The sequence below is a fragment of the Artibeus jamaicensis genome, unplaced genomic scaffold, assembly GCF_021234435.1.
Source record: "Artibeus jamaicensis isolate MK-2021 breed Jamaican fruit bat unplaced genomic scaffold, CSHL_Jam_final contig_936, whole genome shotgun sequence".
NCBI classification, from domain to species: domain Eukaryota; kingdom Metazoa; phylum Chordata; class Mammalia; order Chiroptera; family Phyllostomidae; genus Artibeus; species Artibeus jamaicensis.
In genome coordinates, this window is record NW_026522017.1 from 837,376 (window position 1) to 858,527 (window position 21,152).

Here is a 21,152-nt window from a genome sequence, read left to right on the forward strand (position 1 = left end):
CAAAAGCAAACTAAGCAGACAGCTAAAAGAGGATTGGAGCCACAGAAATGGAGATCACATGATAGTTTAGCAACAGGGGAGTGGGAGGAGAAGAGAGAGGAAGAAGGTACAGAGAATAAGTGGCATTGATGGTGGGGAGAAAATAGTGGGAGGGCAAGAGTGGTGTGGGAAATGTAGAAGCTAAAGAACTTATAACACATGGACATGAACTAAAAGGGGGGAATGTGGGGGGGAGGGGGTGTGCAGGATGGAGGGGAATGAAGGGGGTAATCACATAACCAATAAAATATATATTTAAAAAGATACGGAGACAAAAGCCTCAGTATATGTTGGCTATGGAAGTGGTTTCTCTAAAATACAGTCTATATGTTGGAAAGTAGAGGGAAATGAAGTTATGCAGACAGGACATGGCTACCTTTGAATGACCCTAAATAGGTAATTTGATTTAAGTGGAAAATAAGAACACACTTAAGAAGTTAGCAAGAGAAGTGACAACATGCTATGGCAACATCATGCAAAAATAAACCATAACAGAATTGGAAAATTAGAAAATGTGTTTAAATTTATGCCTGTTTTACTTCCATCTAATCTAAACAGAACACTGCATAGGCACCGTGGCTTCAGACACTGACCCAAAGGTAAAGACACCCAAAAAGTCTTTAACACCTTTTTGTATCTATTTCCCTACCCTTCTTCTCTAGTGTCTCTTCTACTTAGGAAACTAGTACTCTGATGCTGACATAATGTGTAAAACTGCATTTTTTGCCATTGTACCCTGTCTTGTTTCCTGAAGCATTCTGGTTACATTTCCACATTCAGCTCCAGCCTGCCATGAAATCTATCATTTCCCCATTGTCACTCTACATACCCTTTGATTATCCAAAAAAAGCCTTTAAAAATACAATAAAATTTCTCTCTGGCCTCTAAAAGATGTTAAAATTAAAAAACTAACAGGTTTTCCAAAAAATATTAAAACATAAACACAAAGATTGTCTATACACAAATTTACATTTCTGATAATTACTGCTTCTATACTTAATAAACAAAACAGGATCAAAGCAGATTTGAGTAAATAATTTACTCAAAATTTTTATCTATTATTTAAAAGTATTTTCCAAAAATGCTATAAAATCTCATTATTATAACTGAGAATTTACTAGTTAGAATTTTATACTATGGAGGATCAAGGCCTTAAAGATTTTCATTAACACATTTCCTTATACACAATAAAAACTAACACTTTAAAATTAAAAAGTAAAAGTATTCAGTTTCTTTTTCAACAACTCTCCATACTTGGAAGGCTTTATAAATCAATTAAATATCGATAAAAGCTTTAATTTTTTTATTATTGATTTTAAGGGAGAGAGAGAGACAGAGAAACATCAATTTGTTCTTCCACTTATCCATGCATTAATCAGTTGTTTCTTGCATGTGCCCTGACCAGAGATCAAACCTACAATCTTGTGTTATCAGGACAATGCTCCAACCAACTAAGCTGCCCATCCTGGGCAATAAAAATTTTAAGTAAGAAAGCAAAGAATCTCTGCAAGACTGTCTTCAGTCTAGCCTTAAAAAGTGATTACAGTATCAAATAATTTTCCTTTTATAATTTTCTCTAAGGTGGAAGCATTGTAAATGTTTAGTAAAAACAAAAACTAAAAATAGGTGATGTTCAGATTATAATTCACACTAAAATATATTAATATAATTTGTTATAAATTAAAAGTAATTTTCATTTTAAATGTATTTAAAGCAATATTTTTAAAGTACTTAGTAACAAGTGTGAGATGTGACTCATTGAAAATACAATGTTCAATTAGCTATTGCAAAAATAATCATAATTTAAAATTAAAAATATTTTCGAACTTGATTATCATTTTCAGAGAAAACAGAACGTGTTTAAAAACTTAATTATCATTTTGGTCTTACTGTGATCAATGTGGTCAGTCTTGCGACATCACTGTTGAGAAAGCTGCAATAGGAAAACAGAAACAGAATTCAGCTGAATCATACTTGAGTACGTAATTTAAATAAAATAAAATATTTGTTTAGAATTTGTCTTTCTCTATGCCATAAGTCACACTTAAACTAATATAAGGTTGTCAGGAAAAGTGCCATTAGCACAATACAAATAAACATTAAATGCTTGAAGTTTATTTATAGGTCATTATTTATTACAGTATGTTAGATTATGCATTGTTTATAATCAGCAACACCCAGGGTTAACATCATACATATATCAGTAAATAAATGATAGGGCATTTGAGTTTTATTTGTTTTCAAATATTTACAAGAAGAGAATTACAGTATCTTAAATATACTACAAACAAAAGACAGGTATTGTTTGTACCTCTTCTTCTATTATTAGATTAGCTGCTCAGTTGATGGTCGGAATATGATCTTATTATCAATTAATAGGAAAAACTGCTTCCTGGTAAGCCTTATGAATAGCAACAAAACTATTAAAACTTGAAAATACAGCCCTGGCTGTGTGGTTCAGTAGACTGAGTGACAGCCTATGAACTGAAGGACTGCTGGTTCGATTCCCAGTCAGGATACATGCCTGGATTGTGGGCCAGGTCCTCCCTGTATGGAGGCAACAGGGTTACCTCTCACGTGCCTCCCTGTAGTACTTGAGAGGCAACCACACATTGATGTTTCTCTCCCTTTCTTTCTCCCTCCCTTCCCATCTTTCTGAAAAATAAACAAAAAACAAACAAAAGATATTTTTAAAAAAGAAAGAAAATATAATTGGGAAGAAACTATACACTATAAACTCAAGGAAAGTTAGGTTAAAGTATTTCCTGGGTTCTCACTCACCAGGGACGCAATAGGAGAAACCTTTAGAGTTTAGAGTCACAATGGAGTGACTTTTATTTGGGATAGTAAGGGAGTTCAGTGTAACTATAGGTTACTCACAAGGAGATGTTTCCCAACAACAGGTAGATGACATATAGACTAGTTCAAGATTTGTAAAACAGTCATATAAAAAAATACAACTCAGGCCTGGCTGGTATAGCTCAGTGGATTGAGCATGGGCCAGTAAACCAAAGGATTGCAGTTCGATTCCCAGTCAGGGCACATGCCTGGGCTGCAGGCCAGTTCCCAGTGGGGGATACAAGAGAGGCAACCACACGGTGATATTTCTCTCCTTCCCTTCCCCTCTAAAGATAAATGAATAAAATCTTTTAAAAAATACAATTCAGACTAAGAGTATGGATGAGTTCACCAAGGGAATGAATATGGAGGGAAAAAATACCCAGGAGAAACTGGAGGATATCTATAAATAAGGCTCATGGGAAACAAGAGAAGTATTCATGGTGTTTTTTTTTTTTAGTCCAAGAAATAGAGAAATTGAAAAGATACTGTTTTTAGGCAAAAAGAAAGATTTCTATGGAGGACAATGTGTTAGCCTTACATGACACACAGAGGGGTCAGAGAAGATAAGACTGAAAAGTTACTCTCACTACCCATGCCCCCACTGTATCTAATCAGTTGGGAAGGCTACACAGATAAAACACGTTACTCTCTATATCCAAAGACGTGCCTTCAAGAAACTGCTTCCTAGCATTATGCTCTTAACAGAAAAAAGCGTGTGGTGGTAAAGTGTTAATACAAAAAAGTTTTCTGAAAGAAGCAATTATACTTTCTCTAAAATTCTGTAATTTAAATAGGTATTAATTTGTTAAACTGTTACATTCAAACATTTGAAAAAATAAAACTATTTCTGCAACTAAACAGACAAAAGTAAATGTTTCATTTCATATTTTATTTTTTGGAAAAAACACAGGATAAGTAAAATAATCAATAGTTTAAAAATACATACATTTAAAGCCCTTAAGTTTATAGTATAAAAACACTGGTAAAGTCATTCTTTATTCTTTCATCATGGTAGCAATTTTTGCAACAATTTACTGGGTATTTGCACATTCAGGAGAAAAAAAGTAAATGAAATTAAAATGACACCATCGGTTAAAAGCAGACAAAAGTTAAGCCTTCTCATAAAAATCTTAAGTAACTTTTACATGAAAGGTAATTCTTAAAAGTCATCTAGAAATTAGGAAATATATTCTAGTTACACAAATAAAAAGTAATACTACATTTTATGAAAATATAATTTAACTAATATATTGGTTATATACTATTTCTCTACAAACCACTGTTCTAGTAAACATACACAGAGAAAATCTCAACTCTATCTAATCACAGAAAGCACCTACCATTGGTAAATTGTAGTGAGGGGGGGAGCAATCTTAAGTCATGACATACAATTAGGTAACTATTCTACCAGGAATTAGCATGTAACTTTCTTTAGGTTTCTTCCTCCTCTGCCATAAAACAGAAAAAGTCTCTCCTTATATAATCAATTTTAGCATACAAATCTTAACCTTCACTAGACAGCACAAGTTTCAAAATAGAGAAAGTAAGGATATTTATCCCTATCTACCTTATTGAAGATGCAAAAATACATAAATGAACAGAAAAAATAAATCTACCTGTCTTTTCTCATCTCACTCAATCTGAACATTGAAAGATATGCTGGATGGAGTTCCAACCACAATGGAGGCGTAGGTAGAGACTCTTCCTTGCACAACAACAAGAAGTATAACAACCAATCTGAAATCAATAAGCAACCAAAAGCCCCAGGAAATCAAACTGCATGGAACTCTGACAACAAAGGAATTAAAGAAAAATCAACCAGAAAAACCAGACCTGTAAGGCAGCTGGACCACACAGTCACCTGAGAAAAATCTCTCTGACACTGTGGACATTGGGGGCGGAGTTGGCTACTAAGACCTGCAGGCTGAGCAGGAAGGGCTGACTTAAGGGGACTCAAAGATGGCTGTGGGCCACGAGGCTTGGAGAAGCTCCCAGTCTCACAAGAGAGTCTGTTGAAAAGTACGCTAGAAACAACCAGGCTAGCTCCACTGCTCCCTCTCTGGCCCCGCCCTCACAGGCAGCACATCCCAGAGAGTTGCCCCAAGAGAGAATACCAAAGGCCCCAAAGCCCACCCACAACCTATCAGCTGACAAAAGAAAAATAAATATAGCTCAAATGAAAGAACAGAGTAAAGCCTCAAAAAGAGAGCTAAGCAAGGATGAGATTGCCAAGCTATCTGATGGAGCATTTAAAGCCCTGGTAATCAAAATGCTCAAATATCCAATTGACCTTGGTCAAAAAGTGAAAAAACAAATTAATGATACCCACAGAGATATAAAATAGAATATTCAGGGAACCAACAGTGACAAGAAGGAAATCAGGACTCAAATCAATAATCTGAAACAAAAGGAAAAATAAACATCCATCCAAAACAAAATGAAGAAACAAGAATTTGAAAAAACAAGGAGAGGTTTAGGAATCTCCAGGACAACTTTAAACATTCCAACATCCCAATCATATGGGTAGCTAAAGGAGAAGAGGAAGACCAAGAAATTGAAAACTTACTTGAACAAATAATGAAAGAAAAATTCCCCAATCTGGCAAAGGAATCAGACTTCCAGGAAGTCCATGAAGCCCAGAGAATCCCAAAGAAGTTGGACCCAAAGAGGAACACACCAAGGCACATCATCATTAAATTACCCAGGAATAAATATAAAGAGAGAATCCTAAAAGCAGCAAGAGGAAAGGAGAGAGTTATCTACAAAGGAGTTCCCAGAAGACTATTAGCTGATTTCTCAAAAGAAACCTTGCAGGCAAGAAGGGGCTGGAAAGAAATATTCAAAGTTATGAAAGGCAAGGACCTACATCCAAGATTACTCTACTCAGCAAAGCTTTCATTTAGAATGGAATGGCAGATAAAGTGCTTCCCAGATAATGTCAAGTTAAAGGAGTTCATCATCACCAAGCCCTTATTATATGAAATGTTAAAGGAATTTATCTAAGAAAAAGATAAAAAATATGAACAGTAAAATGACAACAAACTCACAACTATTAACAAAGGAACCTAAAAGAAAAGAAAATCAACAAAAACAAAAACTAGGCAAACAGCCAGAATGGAAACAGAATCAGAGAAATGGATATCACCTGGAGGGATGTCAGAGAGGAGGGGGAAGGGAGGGGGAGGGGAAACGGTGCAGGGAAGAAGCAGCATGGTTAGTAGGCATAAGGTAGACTAGAAGAGATAAAAACTGGTATGGGAAACAGAGGACTCAAAGAACTTACATGGACAACCCACGGACGTGAACTAAGTTTAGGGGGGATTGCTGGAGGGTTGGGGGGCAGGGTGGAGAAAAGATAGAGGGGGGAAATTGGGAAAACTGTAATAACAATCAATAAAAAAATTAAAAACAAGAAACATATGCTGATTAACACAAATTCTTTTTAAATAATACTCACTAAAATACTTAATCATTCCTTTGCATATCAATTTAATGTTTTCTGTGTTCTATGCACTTTTCAAGGTGTGGTCTTACAATAAAAGTTATTTTTGAATTTTGCATATGAAAAATAATCTCTTAAATCATATGCTACTTATAGGTGTTTCAGTGCTGCAATCTTGGATTGTACAATGGAAAATAAGTGTCTATCATTCTCTTTTTAAAGTACAAAAACTACACATAATTTGGTATATACTTTTAAAGCTTTATAAAAATCTACACATGCTTCAACCATCATCTAGTTACTGCGAATTCTGACCATGGTTTTAGTTATTATTACTTGGGAAAATTGAGAAGGAAAAGAGCACAGGCTCTGATAAGCAATACTTCTTTTGGAAAGAACAAGCACACTTGTACAGGGTACTGTTCCAAGTAGTGTGGGAATGTAGCCCAGTTCCCACTCAGAAAAGCCAGTGGGAAGTGAGATCCAGCACACAGGAGCCATACCCACAGAGATTCTCCTGTGGGGAATCAGGCCTGCCATTGTACCTAGGCTACTATGAGACTTGCTTTTGCTAAAATTCCCTCACCCTGAATTGAGGCAAAAAGTGCTTATAGTAACTTCGTAAAATCTGAGCTAAAGCTCCCAAGTACGGAGTGTAACCAGTTCAACCACTATTCCCCTTGATCTGTAACATCCTTCTCTCTGAAGTCATTAGTAACATTCTTTCCTCTGTTATCTGTAAACGGTAATCACCTATAGCAAACCTGTGCATAGTAAATGAGGATCATCCTCAATGTAATATACTCAGAAAAGCAATAAAAGCCTGTCCAGGCAGAGGCTGGAGCTCTCTCTCACACTTAGAGAAAGGCCATGCCGTCCCTTTCTCTCCACAGAACTTCTGTAGTCCGTGTGAATTTGTCTCTCGTGGCCAAAACACACAGATCCTTATGGCCAGGGTCCTCACCATACTCATAAATACTAGGAAACCATATCCTGGGGAAATTGGTGAACATGTGATCTACAACTAATGAAATACTCTATCCAGTGCTGTTCAATGAAACTTTCTGCAAAACAGGAATAAATGTTCAGTATCTGGCTGTCCCATACCTAGCCCATAGCCAAATGTGGCTATTGAGCACTTGTAATACAGTGTGAATACAGAACTGACTCCTAAATATTAATTAATTTTTAAATATATTTCATTGATTATGCTATTACAGTTGTCCAATCCCCCCCCCCCAATATTCTCCTCTGCCTTGCACACTTCCTCCCACCCAAATTCCCACCCCACTTAGTTCATTTCCTTGGGTCATACATATAAGTTCTTTGGCTTCTCCATTTCCTACACTATTCTTAACCTCCCCATCTATTTTCTACCTACCATTTATACTTCTTATTTCCTGTAACTTTTCCCTCAGTCTCTCTCCTCACTGATAACCCTCCATGTGATTTCTACTTCTGTGATTCTGTTCCTATTCTAGTTGTTTCCTTAGTTTGGTTTTTTTTACATTTGGTTGTTGATAGTTGTAAGTTGGAATGTTTAAAGTTGTCCTGAAGGTTCCTAAACCTCTCCTCGTTTTTTCAAATTCTTGTTTCTTCATTTTGTTTTGGATGAATGTTTATTTTTCCTTTTGTTTCAGATTGTTGATTTGAGTCCTGATTTCCTTCCCTTCACTGGTGGTTCCCTGTACATTTTCCTTTATTTCACTTTTCATAGCCTTCACTTTTTCCTCTATTTTGCGGCCATACTCAACCATCTCTGTGAGCATCCTGATTTACCACTGTTTTGAATAGTGCATCTGATACGATGGCTGTTTCTTTGTATTTTTTTCTGGAGTTTTGACCTGCTCTTTCATTTGGGCCATAATTCTTTGTCCTGGCACTCCAGTTAAGTTGTAAGGGTTGGAGCCTTAGGTATTCACAGGACAGGGCAAACCACATTGCTGCATTATGGTGTTGTGAAGGAGGGGTCAGAGAGGGTAAAATACTGCTTGCTCAGCTCTCCACTGGCTTTCCATAGCAAAATAGAGCTACCCATAGCAAATTGGGCCCTTCTCCCACTACCCATAGCAAATTGGGCCCTTCTGGTGCTGATTCCCAGGTGGGTGGGTTTGTGTACATCTAGGAAGCTGTAGGTCGCTCCAACAAACTCTCTTGTGAGACTGGGAGTTTCTGCCACTGCCGCAAACTCCACAGATTTTTCTAGCCAGAGGTTTTTAGGTGTTATTCCCCTGCACTAGAATTCTGGGTTACATGGTCTGTCTTGCTCCCCAGTTGTTCCTCCTGGTTTATCTGTACACAAATGTGGCACAGCCTGCTCCGGGAGCCACCACCTTGCCATGCATCCTCTCCATCCCTGATGCCCATCTCCACCCCTCCTAGGAGTCTGAATGAATATTTCTTCTTAAACTCCTTGGTTATTAGACTTCTATACAATTAGACTCTGTGGCAATTCTGATAGTTTTTGTTTTTAAATTTGTTGCTATCTTTCTTTTGGTTTTGCAAGGAGGCAAATTATATCTACAAATGCCTCCGTCTTGGCTGGAAGTTCCTCACAAAGAGTTTTATACATTCCCCAATTCAAAGCCATCAATTTCTCTTCTGACTGTAACTTTTTGACTAAGAAAAGCAAGATCATCAATGCCAAAGTTCTATACTGGCACTATTTGGCTTTGGAGACCTCACCAGGCTTTCTAGTAGGTTACATGGACACTAACTCAATACTACCTGCTGTTGACTAATTCAACACCTGTGGTTAGATTAATAATCCAAACACCGTTATCTACACCAGTGATACTCATTAAGTTAGAAGATGATGACTCTATCTACAGCCTCCAAACAGAAGTCTAGAAATAAAGTAAATGGCAGTTTCTCATTTTTAATCACTTAATTTGTCACAACCTTACACAGAGTGAGGCCCAAAAGAGTGCTTTCCTTAATTACTAAGTAAAACCAAAAGCAAAAAGAAAAACAAAAAGCACGTACATCTTTTAAAACCTTAAAGAGATGGTTTACCACAATCCTCGTTTTTATCAACCTCTTCACAGTAATACTCTCTCCAACAAAACAAACTCATTTTCAGCAGTATTACTACTTTAGGTAAAACTACATATAAACACATGGCATTTAAAAGGCACTTCTTGTACTGGCAATGATTTGAGGTTCCAAATAATATATATTTTACTCTATTCTATTAAAAGAATAGAGTGTGAATATTTAGGGATATTAAATATTATTACGGCTATTTTGTTTTTTGTAGGATTCTTAGAACGACTTCATCATAAAGACAAAATCTAGTCTAATATTTTCTACAAATGACTATATAGCCCTGGGTCTTATTCAGAATTTTGAAACATATTCATTATGTACCTTAGATAATATCTCTTAGTACTTAAGTTTTCCATACCATAATTTTATATTTCACAGGGATACTGTGTTTAGCTAACTATGCTTATAAAAACTTTTGAGCCCTGGCTGGTGTAGCTCAGTGGATTGAGCACAGGCCTGTGAAGCAAAAGGTCGCTGGTTCGATTCCCAGTCACGGCACATGCCTGGGTTGCAGGCCAGGTCCCCAGTAGGGGACACATGAGAGGCAACCACACATGGTAATGATTTCACAGTTCTTATAAAATAAATTTACATTTCCATAAACTACTAAAATGTATCAATAATTTCACTAATCTTACTGCTAAAAGCTGTCATCCCATCAAAATGCAGCAGTCTTTATTTGCACACTTGTCCTTATTGTTCTGTGTGAGTGCAACTTCTATAGAAGAGAATTCCCATAGGAAAACTTACAAAAATTTAGACAAGTAACATAAGCAATATAACATGAAGTTTAGCAAGAGCTCAGATGGTAATTTCCTACTCTGTTGATAATAAAAACCATGCAAACAAAGCACAACTGCCTATTAGACCTGGTAAATTATTTAAAAGATTTTATTCATTTACTTTCAGAGAAAGAGGAATAAAGGGAGAAAGAGAAGGAGAGAAATATCAATGTGAGAAAGAAACGTGGATCCTACACCTCTAGCACGCACCCTGACCAGAGACTGAACCTGCAATGCAGGCATGCGCCCTGACCAGGAATTGAACCACTGACCTTTCGCTCTGTCGGACAATACCCAACCAACTGAACCACACTGGTCAGGGCTGACTTGGTAGGTTTTTAAAGTAATTTAAGTCTCCATAGCTGTGTCTTTTTCCAAACTTCATTACCCTATTCTTTCAAAATGAATTGGCACTTCTCAATATCTTTGCTCACTAAGTTCGTAGGTTTCTGCTTTGGAACCATAAATGGGCAACCAGAAGAGGAAGAAAGTGGTAGCACAATCAACATATGTTGAAATATTCTTGGGGGTTAATATATACACAATATCTAAAAATGAACTAATCTTTTGGATGAAGTGATAAAGAACTCCATGTTAGAAAAATCGTATGTTGTTTTAGCTGTACTTTCATTTTTCCGACTATAAGTTCTTTAAGAAATTCAACTCAAATTGTGGGAACACAGAGAAGTAAAGCTTTTAGGATTACTATTAACTTAAAACTATCTGAACATAAAGTATGAGAAAATTTTAATTTGTATCACAATTAGAGTCCACCTTAGTCTTGCAAACAAATGCCACATCAATCAATAATTTGGTATGTATATGACACAGCCTTTAAAGAAGACGACCTCACTTGAACAAGCCAGCAATCAAAAATATAAACTCATAATTTTATAAAGGTTTCCTGTTCCACAGCTACAAGACAAATGAAATTATTCCAATTCAAACCTTTGAAGATCCAATTCAGACTATGGAATGAAGACTGGGTGAGGCAATTAAGCAATTTAATAATACACAGTGAAAAAAACAGTTACAATAACTAAAGTTGCCATCACTAATAACAAATAGTAAGTTCCGAATAATATATATTTTACACTATTCTATTAAAAGAATGGAATGTGAATATTTAGGGATATTAAATATTATTATGGCTATTTTGTTTTTTGTAGGATTCTTAGAACGACTTCATCATAAAGACGAAATCTAGTCTAATATTTTCTACAAATGACTATATAGCCCTGGTCCTTATTCAGAATTTTGACACATATTCATTATATACCTTAGATAATACGTCCCCAGTAGGGGCCACGTGAGAGGCAACCACACATTGATGTTTCTCTCCCTCTCTTTCTCCTTCCCTTCCCCTCTCTCTAAAAATCAATAAATAAAATATAAAAAAAAAACTTTTGAGGTACACAGATGACAGGTGGAAGGCATAGATACCATTAATTGCTATGTACCTGATGAAAAATATGCCACTTAAGGATATTTCAATCAGCACGGGTAAATCTCAAAGACACTATGCTAAGTGAAATAAGTATGTGTTATCAACAATGTTTTTGTCCTGTGCCTATAATTCTTATGTTGAAATCTAATCCCTAATGTGATGATATCTGAACTCAGGGTCTTTGGGGATGATTAGGTCATAAAGGCAGAGCCCTCTTGAATGGGATTAATGCCTTTATAAAACACATTCCAGAGAACATCTTGCCCCTTCCACGATGTGACAGTATCGAAAAAAGAAGGCCATCTATGAGCCAGAAAGCAGTCTCTAGCCACAAACCAATTCTGTCAACACCTTTATCTTGAACTTCCAAGCCTCCAGAAGTGTAAACAAAAAAGTTCTATTGTTTATGAACTACAATCTGTGATATTTGCTTATACCAGCCTGAACAAACTAAAACAGCTAGTCACGAGTGGACAAATACAATATGATTCTTGGACGTCTGGTCAAGATATTGATGTATGCAGACATCACTTGCCCCTTTGCACAAACACATCAAAATTACAACTAAAATATAGGACAAACGTCACTGAGGAATGTCAGAAATCAAGTTTAAAAGTCTGACAACTGAGGAATTGAAGAAACCGCATCCATCCAGACGCAGAAAGGGTGTGGGTGTGGAACAGGCTAGCCCCACACCCACATGGATAAGAATTCAGGCAGGATTTCAAGGGAGCGAGGATTCCCAGCCCTGCAACCAGGCTCTTCAGCAGCATAGGATTCCAGTGCCAGGAAGATAAGTCCCAACAACTTCTGGCTGCAAAAACCAGTGGGGATTGAGTTGGTGAAGGAGGTTGCTGAAGCCCTAAGCAGTTCCTCTAGGGGAACCCACACATGGACTCATCTACTCAGACTCACTCTGAGTTCTAGCACTGGAGTGGCAGCTTGAAAGTCATCAGTGGTATACAAGGAGAAACAGGTGTCTAGCACCAAGGCCAGCAGAGGCCCTTGTCCCTTTGCTGAGCCCTCTCCCTACAAAGCTCGGCTGGTGCCAAATCTGAGACCTCACCAAACTGGCTAACACTGTTCCACCTGCCTGGAGGGCAGATCCCCAAAGATTCTGCCTCAGCCAACTTATGAACCCACCCAAGTGGCTTATCCATTTGAATGGCTGGTCTTAGCTCATACTGCACAACTTCTTAAATCCTTTCCAACAAGCAACAGCTGGCCTCAGCTGGCCTGGCCCACAGGCCAGGTACTAGCAATAGCCAGCCTGGATTCACAGCTTAGCTTCACCTGGGAATCTCCAAGCCCAGCACAAGTAGCAGCCATTTCAGACTGCTTTACAGCTCAGGCAAGGTGGCCCAGGGTAAAACACAGTGGGGGGCTGACCTCAGCCTACACCACTGGGGAAACCCCAAGGCCAGCACAACCAGTGCACAGCTACAGATAATGTCAGAGCACCATTACTGTGCCCCTGTACAGCTGATTATCCATGGAGGGCAGAGTGTGGTGGTCAGTGGTCACAGCTGACTTGGTCTGGGTAAATTCTTCCCATTGAACTGCCAATAGCAACTAAGGCTCAACTACAACAGGAGGGTGTACTCAGCCCACACAAAGCGTACACCTCAAATACTCAGCTTGGGTGATAGGGGAGGCTGTGCCACTGGACCTTACAGGACGCCTACTACATGAGGCCACACTAGCAAGAGATGAAGTCAAATCAGTTCTATCTAATACATAGAAACAAACAGAGGGAGGCTGCCCAAAGAAGGAGACAAAGCAACATGGCCTAAATGAAAGAACAGATCAAAACTCCAGAAAAAGAGCTAAATGAGATGGAAATAAGTGACCTATCAGATGCATAGTTTAAAACACTGGTTATAAGGATGCTCAAAGAAATTAGTAAGGACCTCAACATCATAAAACAGACCCAGCCAGAAATGAAGGACACACTAATTGAAGAACAATTTACAGGGAAACCACAGTAGAGTGGATGACGCTGACCAACAAATCAATGATATGGAACATAAGGAAGAAAAAACAACCAATCAGAACAACAAGAAGAAAAAATCCAAAAAGAAGAGGATATTATAAGCAGCCTCTGGGACAACTTCAAGTGTTTCAACACTGACCTCATAGGGGTGCCAGGAGGAGAAGAGAAAGAACAAGAAATTGGTGAACAAGAAGGAGAAAAGAAAGAACAAGAACAAAAATCTATCTGAAAAAACTGAAAGAAAACTTCCCAATTTGGTGAAGGAAACAGACATGCAAGTCCAGGAAGCACAGAGTCTTAAATATTATGGATGCAAAGAGGTCCACTCCAAAACACATCATTATTAAAATGCCAAAGGTTAAAGATAAAGAGAGACTGTTAAAAGAAAAAGAAGTTAGTTATCAGAAGGTTGACATATAAGAGAGGGTAGGGGGAGAATGGGTGAAGAGGTGAGGGGTTTAAGAGGTACAAATAGGTAGTTACAAAATAGCCATGGGGATATAAAGTACAGTACTGGAAACAGAGTAGCCAAAGAGCTTATACCCATGACATGAACATGATGGGAAGATTGGCTGAGGGAGTGGGGGGGCGGGGGTGATTATTGGAAAGGGGCAAAGGGTGGAAAATCAGGACTATAATAGCATAATCAATAAAATATAATTTTAAAAAATGTGATTCTTATGACATGAGGTACTTATATGAGGTACCTGAAGTACCTCATATCAAATTCATAAGACTGAAAGTAGAATAGAGATCAAGACCCAACTATTGTGGCTCAGTTGACTGGAGCATAGTCCTGTATATCAAAAGGTAGGGGGATGGGGTTCGATTCCCAGTTAGGGCAAGTGCCTAGGTTGCAGGTTCAGTCCCCAGCTGAGGCCCTAATGGGATGCAACCAATGTTTTTTTTTCACATCAATATTTCTCTCTCTCTCTCTCTCTCTCCTCCTTTCTCTCTGTAGAATATATATATTCTAGATATATATAAATATATATGGGATTCTTTTTTTAAACAATAGTAATTACCAGATGCCAGGGGAGGAAAGAATGGGGAATTATTGTTTAATGGGTACAGAGAACTTAATGCCACTAAACTGTATAATTTAAAATGGTTAAAATATTAAATTTATTATGCATATTTTAACACAATAAAAATTTAACAAGTGTGAAAATCAGAATATAAATAACAAACCAACATTAATTTTTTTCAATCACTAATTCACTCATAAAATGTTAATCAAATCAAGGAATTAATTTGTTCATTCATTCAGTAACTCTAAAGTGGCTTCTATGTGGCAGGTACCATGCTAGATCTGAAAATAAGGCAGAAAAAAGGACAGTCTCTGTCTTCACAGAAATTATGCAGAAATAGTAGTGGCCTACAAAACAATAAGAAAGTACAAAAATTATATCTTTCTTATGGTGTTAAGTACTATTAAAAGGAGGGTAAGGAGATGGAATGATGGCAACGAAGGCCTTGTCAGTGAAGATAACTGGCCTGGGACCAAGAATGAAGTAAGAAGAAACTCTTGAGGCACAGAAAATAATAGTAAGTGCCAATGCCCTGAGGTGGAAAGTCTTAGTGTTTTTAGAAAAAAATAATGACATAAAGGCACAGGACTGCTGCACAGTAAGTTAGAAGACAGTGATAGAAGAGTTAGATAGGCACGGAGGATTGCAGGTCCTGGAAAGTACCAGTAATATTCTGGATGTTATTCCAACAATGTTGAAAGCCATATGTGATAGATACTTTCACTAAGGAAGTGATGTGATCTGATTAGAAAGGACACTCTAGTCATTGTATCCCAAATGATCTTGGGAATAGGGAAGGAGGAAAAGAATCAAAATACAGAAGCCATTTTAGAAACACTTACAGTCGTTCAGGTGGAAATGACAGATGGCAATCAAGTGCTGGTGATAAAAAGTGGTTGGGTATTTGCTTGCTGAAGAACTAAACAGGAAAAAAAAGCATCATAGTCAAGGATGATTCCAAGACTTTGAACAGATCAATTGGGTCAGTAATGCTATTAAAGACTGAGATGGAAACACTGTAGTATGAATAGGCTTGGTGTTGGTGCTAGTAATTATATTAAAAAAACAAGCCCTGGCTGGTGTGGCTCAGCGGATTGAGTGCTGGTCTGCGAACTAGAAGGTCACAGGTTTGATTCCTGGTTAGGACACATGCCTGGGTGGTGGGGCAGGACCCCAGTTGGGGTGTGTGAGAGGCAACTAATCAATCTTACACGTGTTTCTCTCTCTTTCTCCTTCCCTTCCCCTCCCTCTAAAAATAAATAAAATATTTTAAAAATACAGAATTTAGACAATTAAAAATCAAGAACTTGGTTTAGGCAAGGATAAATACCCAAGTGAAGAGTTTCGGGGAAAATGACACGATCAATTGTGAAAACTGCTTCTGGAAAAACACTTAACCTTAGGACTGAGACATGACCACTGGATTGATCAAGATAAATTTCACTGCTGCCCAAGAAAAGAATGTTGTTAGTGCAGTGGTGAAGACAAAAGCATGAATAGAGTAAGTAAGTCAAACAAGGTCTGATGAGGATATGTAACTGTATGTAAGAACAATGCTTTGAAGCAGTTTTGTTATAAAGGTTTGTAGCAAAATGACACTGTACCTGGAGGGGAATGTTGGGACTTACAAGGTTTTTGTATTAAAATGGGGGAATTGTACAACATGTTTATATGCTGATGAGATCATATAGAGAAGGGAAAAATTATGGGGAAATTACAGAAGGAAAATCAATGATTATTAAACATCTAATAAATGCGTGTCTTCCCTTGCTGCTAGAAGTGCAAAGAAAATATAAGACATGTAACTAATTTAAGGATATATGGAAAGTATATTGAAAATCGTAAGGGAAAATGCCATAAACAGATAATTAAATTAAAGATCCTTTACTGAAAATATTATTTTCTAATAGAGGCAGTCATGTTAAATATTATGCAAAGCAATGATGATGTACTTCATGACGTGACGGCAGTGTCCCTCCAAGCTGCACACCTGCAGCTGCACAGTGCAGAAACAATGCCATAACAGCTTTCATTTCATCACACACTGTGGGGCTCAAACAGGATCGGAATTAGACAAAAGGTAAAGCTAGCAATTAAAAAAGAACACCTCCACCGAACTTTCCCATTTCCTTCCTCTGTACTGACCCATTTTCACTTCTGAATTTCTAGAACCCTACTCTTTTATAACTTGTCACTTCAATCAAAAGAGAAAGAAATTCACGTTTCAATCATTTACACAGATGTTCATTTCCAAAGTTCCCTCTCTCTCCTTATTACTCTCTACCATGTCCCCTTACCTGCTTAAAAAGGTAAAATTAGAGAGCTAAAAAGAATTTGAAAGACATAAAGACAATTGACTAATTATATATGAATGCAAATTAATTTATATGTTAGGCATTTTGCATTTTAAGCTTTTTTCCCTTTTACTTTTAAGATACTTTATCCTCTGTATATCTTTATCTACTGTCCTATTCTAAAATAAAGTATGAGGTAATATACTAAGGTACATAATATACAAAAAAATAAATTGAGAGGGAGGAAAATAATATCAGGCCAAGAATGAGATTAGTTTCAAAACTGCAATGCCACAAGGCCCTGGTACCTTCTGTTATTGGGGGACGATATATATATATATATATATATATATCTTCGAGTTTCCTAATAACCACAGCAAAGAGGAAATGACTTTCATATGTAGCTTTTGTTTGTTTATATTATGGACAATATTCATGAAGTGAAAATAAATCAATCATTTTTTTAAAAGAAGCACTTCCCTATTTGTTATTGAGACTAAGGAAAGTTGTCCTACTGAATTGTCAAAAATATGCCAGCAATAAACAATTAGTTTTGAAAGACTACAAGATGGGACACCCCAAAAAGGGAATTATCTTCTGGAGGGTGGGCCCCTTGCAGTTCAGGCTTCCTCCATTAAATGAGTGTTCTAAGAGCTCATCTGTACCAGTGTACCAGCTGGCATTGTGAGAGGTTTTGTTAGGCTTCATTGAATTTTGTTTTTAAGATTCTTTCAACATGTTTGCCCATTTCGCAATGGGTGATTACACAAGTGCCCATTCCACGCACTCAGGGTGGTTAAGCAGATTTTGACTAAAATCATTCAGCACGACCCCCATGTCCTGCCCTCCCTGGTCACCAGCCTGCCTCCTGAGTGACTTTTCTTTTATTTCCCAGGGGACAAAAAAAAAAATCTTCAAAGGGAAACATTTTGCTTCTGTGAAAGAGGTGAAAAATGAAACCCAGCAAAAGCACTAAAAGGCATAAAAATCAATGAGTTCAAAACTGTTTGGAGCAGTGGCAAAAACGTCCTGATAGGTGTATTGCATCAAAAGGAGAGTACTCTGAAGCAGACTGAAGTTTTAACATGTAAGAATAAATACACAATTTTACAAGTAAATTACAGTTATTTGGGGTCCCCCCTCATACTTACTTCACAACCCTCAGTAACTGGTCAATGGCATAGTATGTAAGAGCTTTCCAGGCGCTAAAAAATATAGTTCAAGTATCTCACACATAACTCTAATTCGAGGATAAGATATGAAAATATGCAGAGGAGTATTCTATGTGTTTCACGTATTCCTCCCCAAAATACTGTAATTTTAGAAATCACAAAAAAATTTTAATTGAAATGAAACAAAATTTACCATTTTAGGGTATACAATTCAGTGGTGCAAACATTTTCACTATCACTTCCAGAACATTTTCATCAGTCCAACAAGAAACACCGAACCAACTAAGCAGTCATTACCATTCTCCCCCTGACTTTCCCTTCCAGCCCCTGGCAACCACTAATCTACTTTGTCTTTATGAATTTGCCTATTCTGAACATTTCATGCAAATGGAATCATATAATATATGAACTTTTGTGTGTGCCTTCTTTAACTTAACATGAAGTTTTAAAAATTCATCCATATTGTAGCATGTATCAGTACTTCACTCCTTTTTATGGCTGAATAATATTCCATGGTAGGTACATTTTACTTATCCATTCATCAGTTAATAGACATTTTACTTGTTTACACCTTTTGGCTCTGATGAATAACAATATGAACATTCATGTCAAGTTTATATGTGGACATAAATTTTCAGTTCCCTTTGATACATACATAGGAATGGAAGTTTTGGGTCATACGGTAGCTCTATGTTTAACTGTCAGATTTTCCCAAAGTGACTTCATATAAATAACATTCCTACAAAATTTCCACTTTTTCACATTCTTGCCCACACTTTAGTTAGTCTTCCATTGTTCTGTTTTTATATAATCATCCTAGTAGATATGAAATATTATCTCATTTGTGATTTTGATTTGCATTTCCTAATAGCTATATGATGTTGAGTAAGTTATAGCACTCATTGACATTTTATATCTTCTTTGGAGAAATATTCAAATATTTGCCCATTTTAATTGGGTTATTTATCATTTTGTTCTAAAGTTCTGTTCACAGTAAATCTCTAAAAACTGTCATCTGTTACCAGTTTTCAGCTTAAGAGTGACAAAAAAAGAACAGATTATGATTTGTGCACATGAAGATGACAGACCAAAACTACTTGGAGGCAGGAAAGAAATCTCTACCTTATAAGGGTCTGTTGTATAGTACTAACAGCAAATACTAATCCTTCTACCACCTATGAATTCTCTTCCTCCTCACCACATGTATTGCCTACTAAAAGAACAGTTGATACCTATAATGGGGCATATTGTTTTAAAATTGAGCAAAAACTAGCAACAGTCAAATAATCAGAAAAGGAAGTAGATATTAAAAACAGCTTGGAGCATTGCAAAAGAAACTAACAAAATAAATGGTTTACAGCTTAATAAAGGAAAAATATATAATATCTGCATGCTCACTGAGTTCTTCATACAGACTGAACAGCTAAAAAAATTACAAGCTCTTCCTATTCAAAGCTTTAAAGGCAATGCTAGTTTGATTCTTTCCTCAGCCAATGATAGGCCAGTGACTTAGTATGCAGGTCTGAATAGGCAACATTTTTCTTTAAAGTTCAAGGAACAGAAGATATTGATGATCAAACTAGCTAATCAGATTAAGTCAGCAGCTGAAATTCATGGTAAAAATGATATGAAAAGAATACTTCTAAGTTTCCTGATTGTGATTCTTAAGAGCTGAAATTTGAAACAAAGATAATACTGAATTTGCTGGGAAAAGAGAATAAGCTCATGAAAGGTTGCTAAGCTTAATCACTGGAATATCCAAGTTTTATTACATATAATTTTAATTTATTATTGTCATAGTAAATGAATTTCATTATACCATTTAGTATTTTTTCCTTATGTGAGGGTTTCCATGGCCTACCCTCTAACATTACTGGGCATGATCTCTGTTCTACCTAGTGATATACAAGTAGCAATGACCAAAAAGAATATATGCCATCTGCTCCTTAACAAATTATGTCTTGGCTTAAAATTTCAACATATATTTGTGACATTATCAATGATCCATAAGTATTACATATTAATGCCATAAGACTTACTCTCAAAACAAAAATGATTTAAATGAAAAATAGATTCTTGTTCTTAAACCACTAGTGAATTAAACAAGCATTAAAATTAGTATATTTCGGCCCTGGCTGGTGTAGCTCAGTGGATTGAGCACGGGCCTGCAAACCAGACAATCGCGGTTCCATTCCCAGTCAGGGCACATGCCTGGGTTGCAGATCAGGTCCCTGCAGGCCAGTTCCCCGCAGGGGACGCATGAAAGGCAACCATACATTGATGGTTCTCTCCCTCTCTCCTTCCCTTCCCCTCTAAAGATAAATAAATAAAATATTTAAAAAAAAATTAGTATATTTCAAAGAAAACAGCTGCCATCAGTATCTAGAAATATTGAGAAATACTGAAAAATGTATAGACTGTATTCTTCCTTTTTCTACTATATACCTAAACAAAATAGGCTAAATAAAATATTTTATTTTATTTAAATAAAAATATAGATACAGACTTAATGCTGTACTTCTATATATATAATTATTCACTTCATCAAGTGTTCTAATATTAAGGCTCCAGCCAGGGCCGAAATATACTAATTTCTGATCAAGATGGAGGCATAGGGAGACATACTTTGCCTCCTAACACAACCACAAGAAGATATTTTGATACCTAAATATCAAAACAAATAATACCCAGGACTGTCAGAAAATCAAATTGTATGGATATCCAACAACCAAAGATTTAAAGAAGCCACATTCATCCAGATGGGGAGGAGGGCTAGACACAGAGACGGGGTGGAGAGGTGAAGAGATGCAGTGGGGTGCGGAGAATGGGCTGGGGAGTCCCACGTTCCCCTGTGGTGGATAAAAATCTGGAGGGATACCTTGGGAACAAGGGATCCCAGGCCCAGGCCAGACCACACAGCACAGGATTCCAGTTCCAGGAAGATAAATCCCCATAAATTCTGGCTGTAAAAACCAGTAGGGGTGGGGATGGAGGAAGGAACTGCCAAATTTTGAGAAAACTTTGCTTAAAGGGCTCCAAGGTCTTAAAATATATGCAAACCCA

At 37.0% G+C, this 21,152-nt stretch overlaps 1 protein-coding gene across 20 annotated transcripts in view; it reads right to left on the reverse strand.

Moving 5' to 3' along the window:
• Positions 1-21,152, reverse strand: part of BAZ2B (bromodomain adjacent to zinc finger domain 2B) — a 372,986-nt gene that overhangs the window by 212,601 nt on the left and 139,233 nt on the right. For all 20 annotated transcript variants that reach the window (XM_053655131.1, XM_053655133.1, XM_053655132.1 and 17 more), the window contains one exon: positions 1,930-1,972. The gene's annotated coding sequence lies outside the window, so the exon portion shown is untranslated. The remainder of the gene's footprint in view (positions 1-1,929; positions 1,973-21,152) is intronic.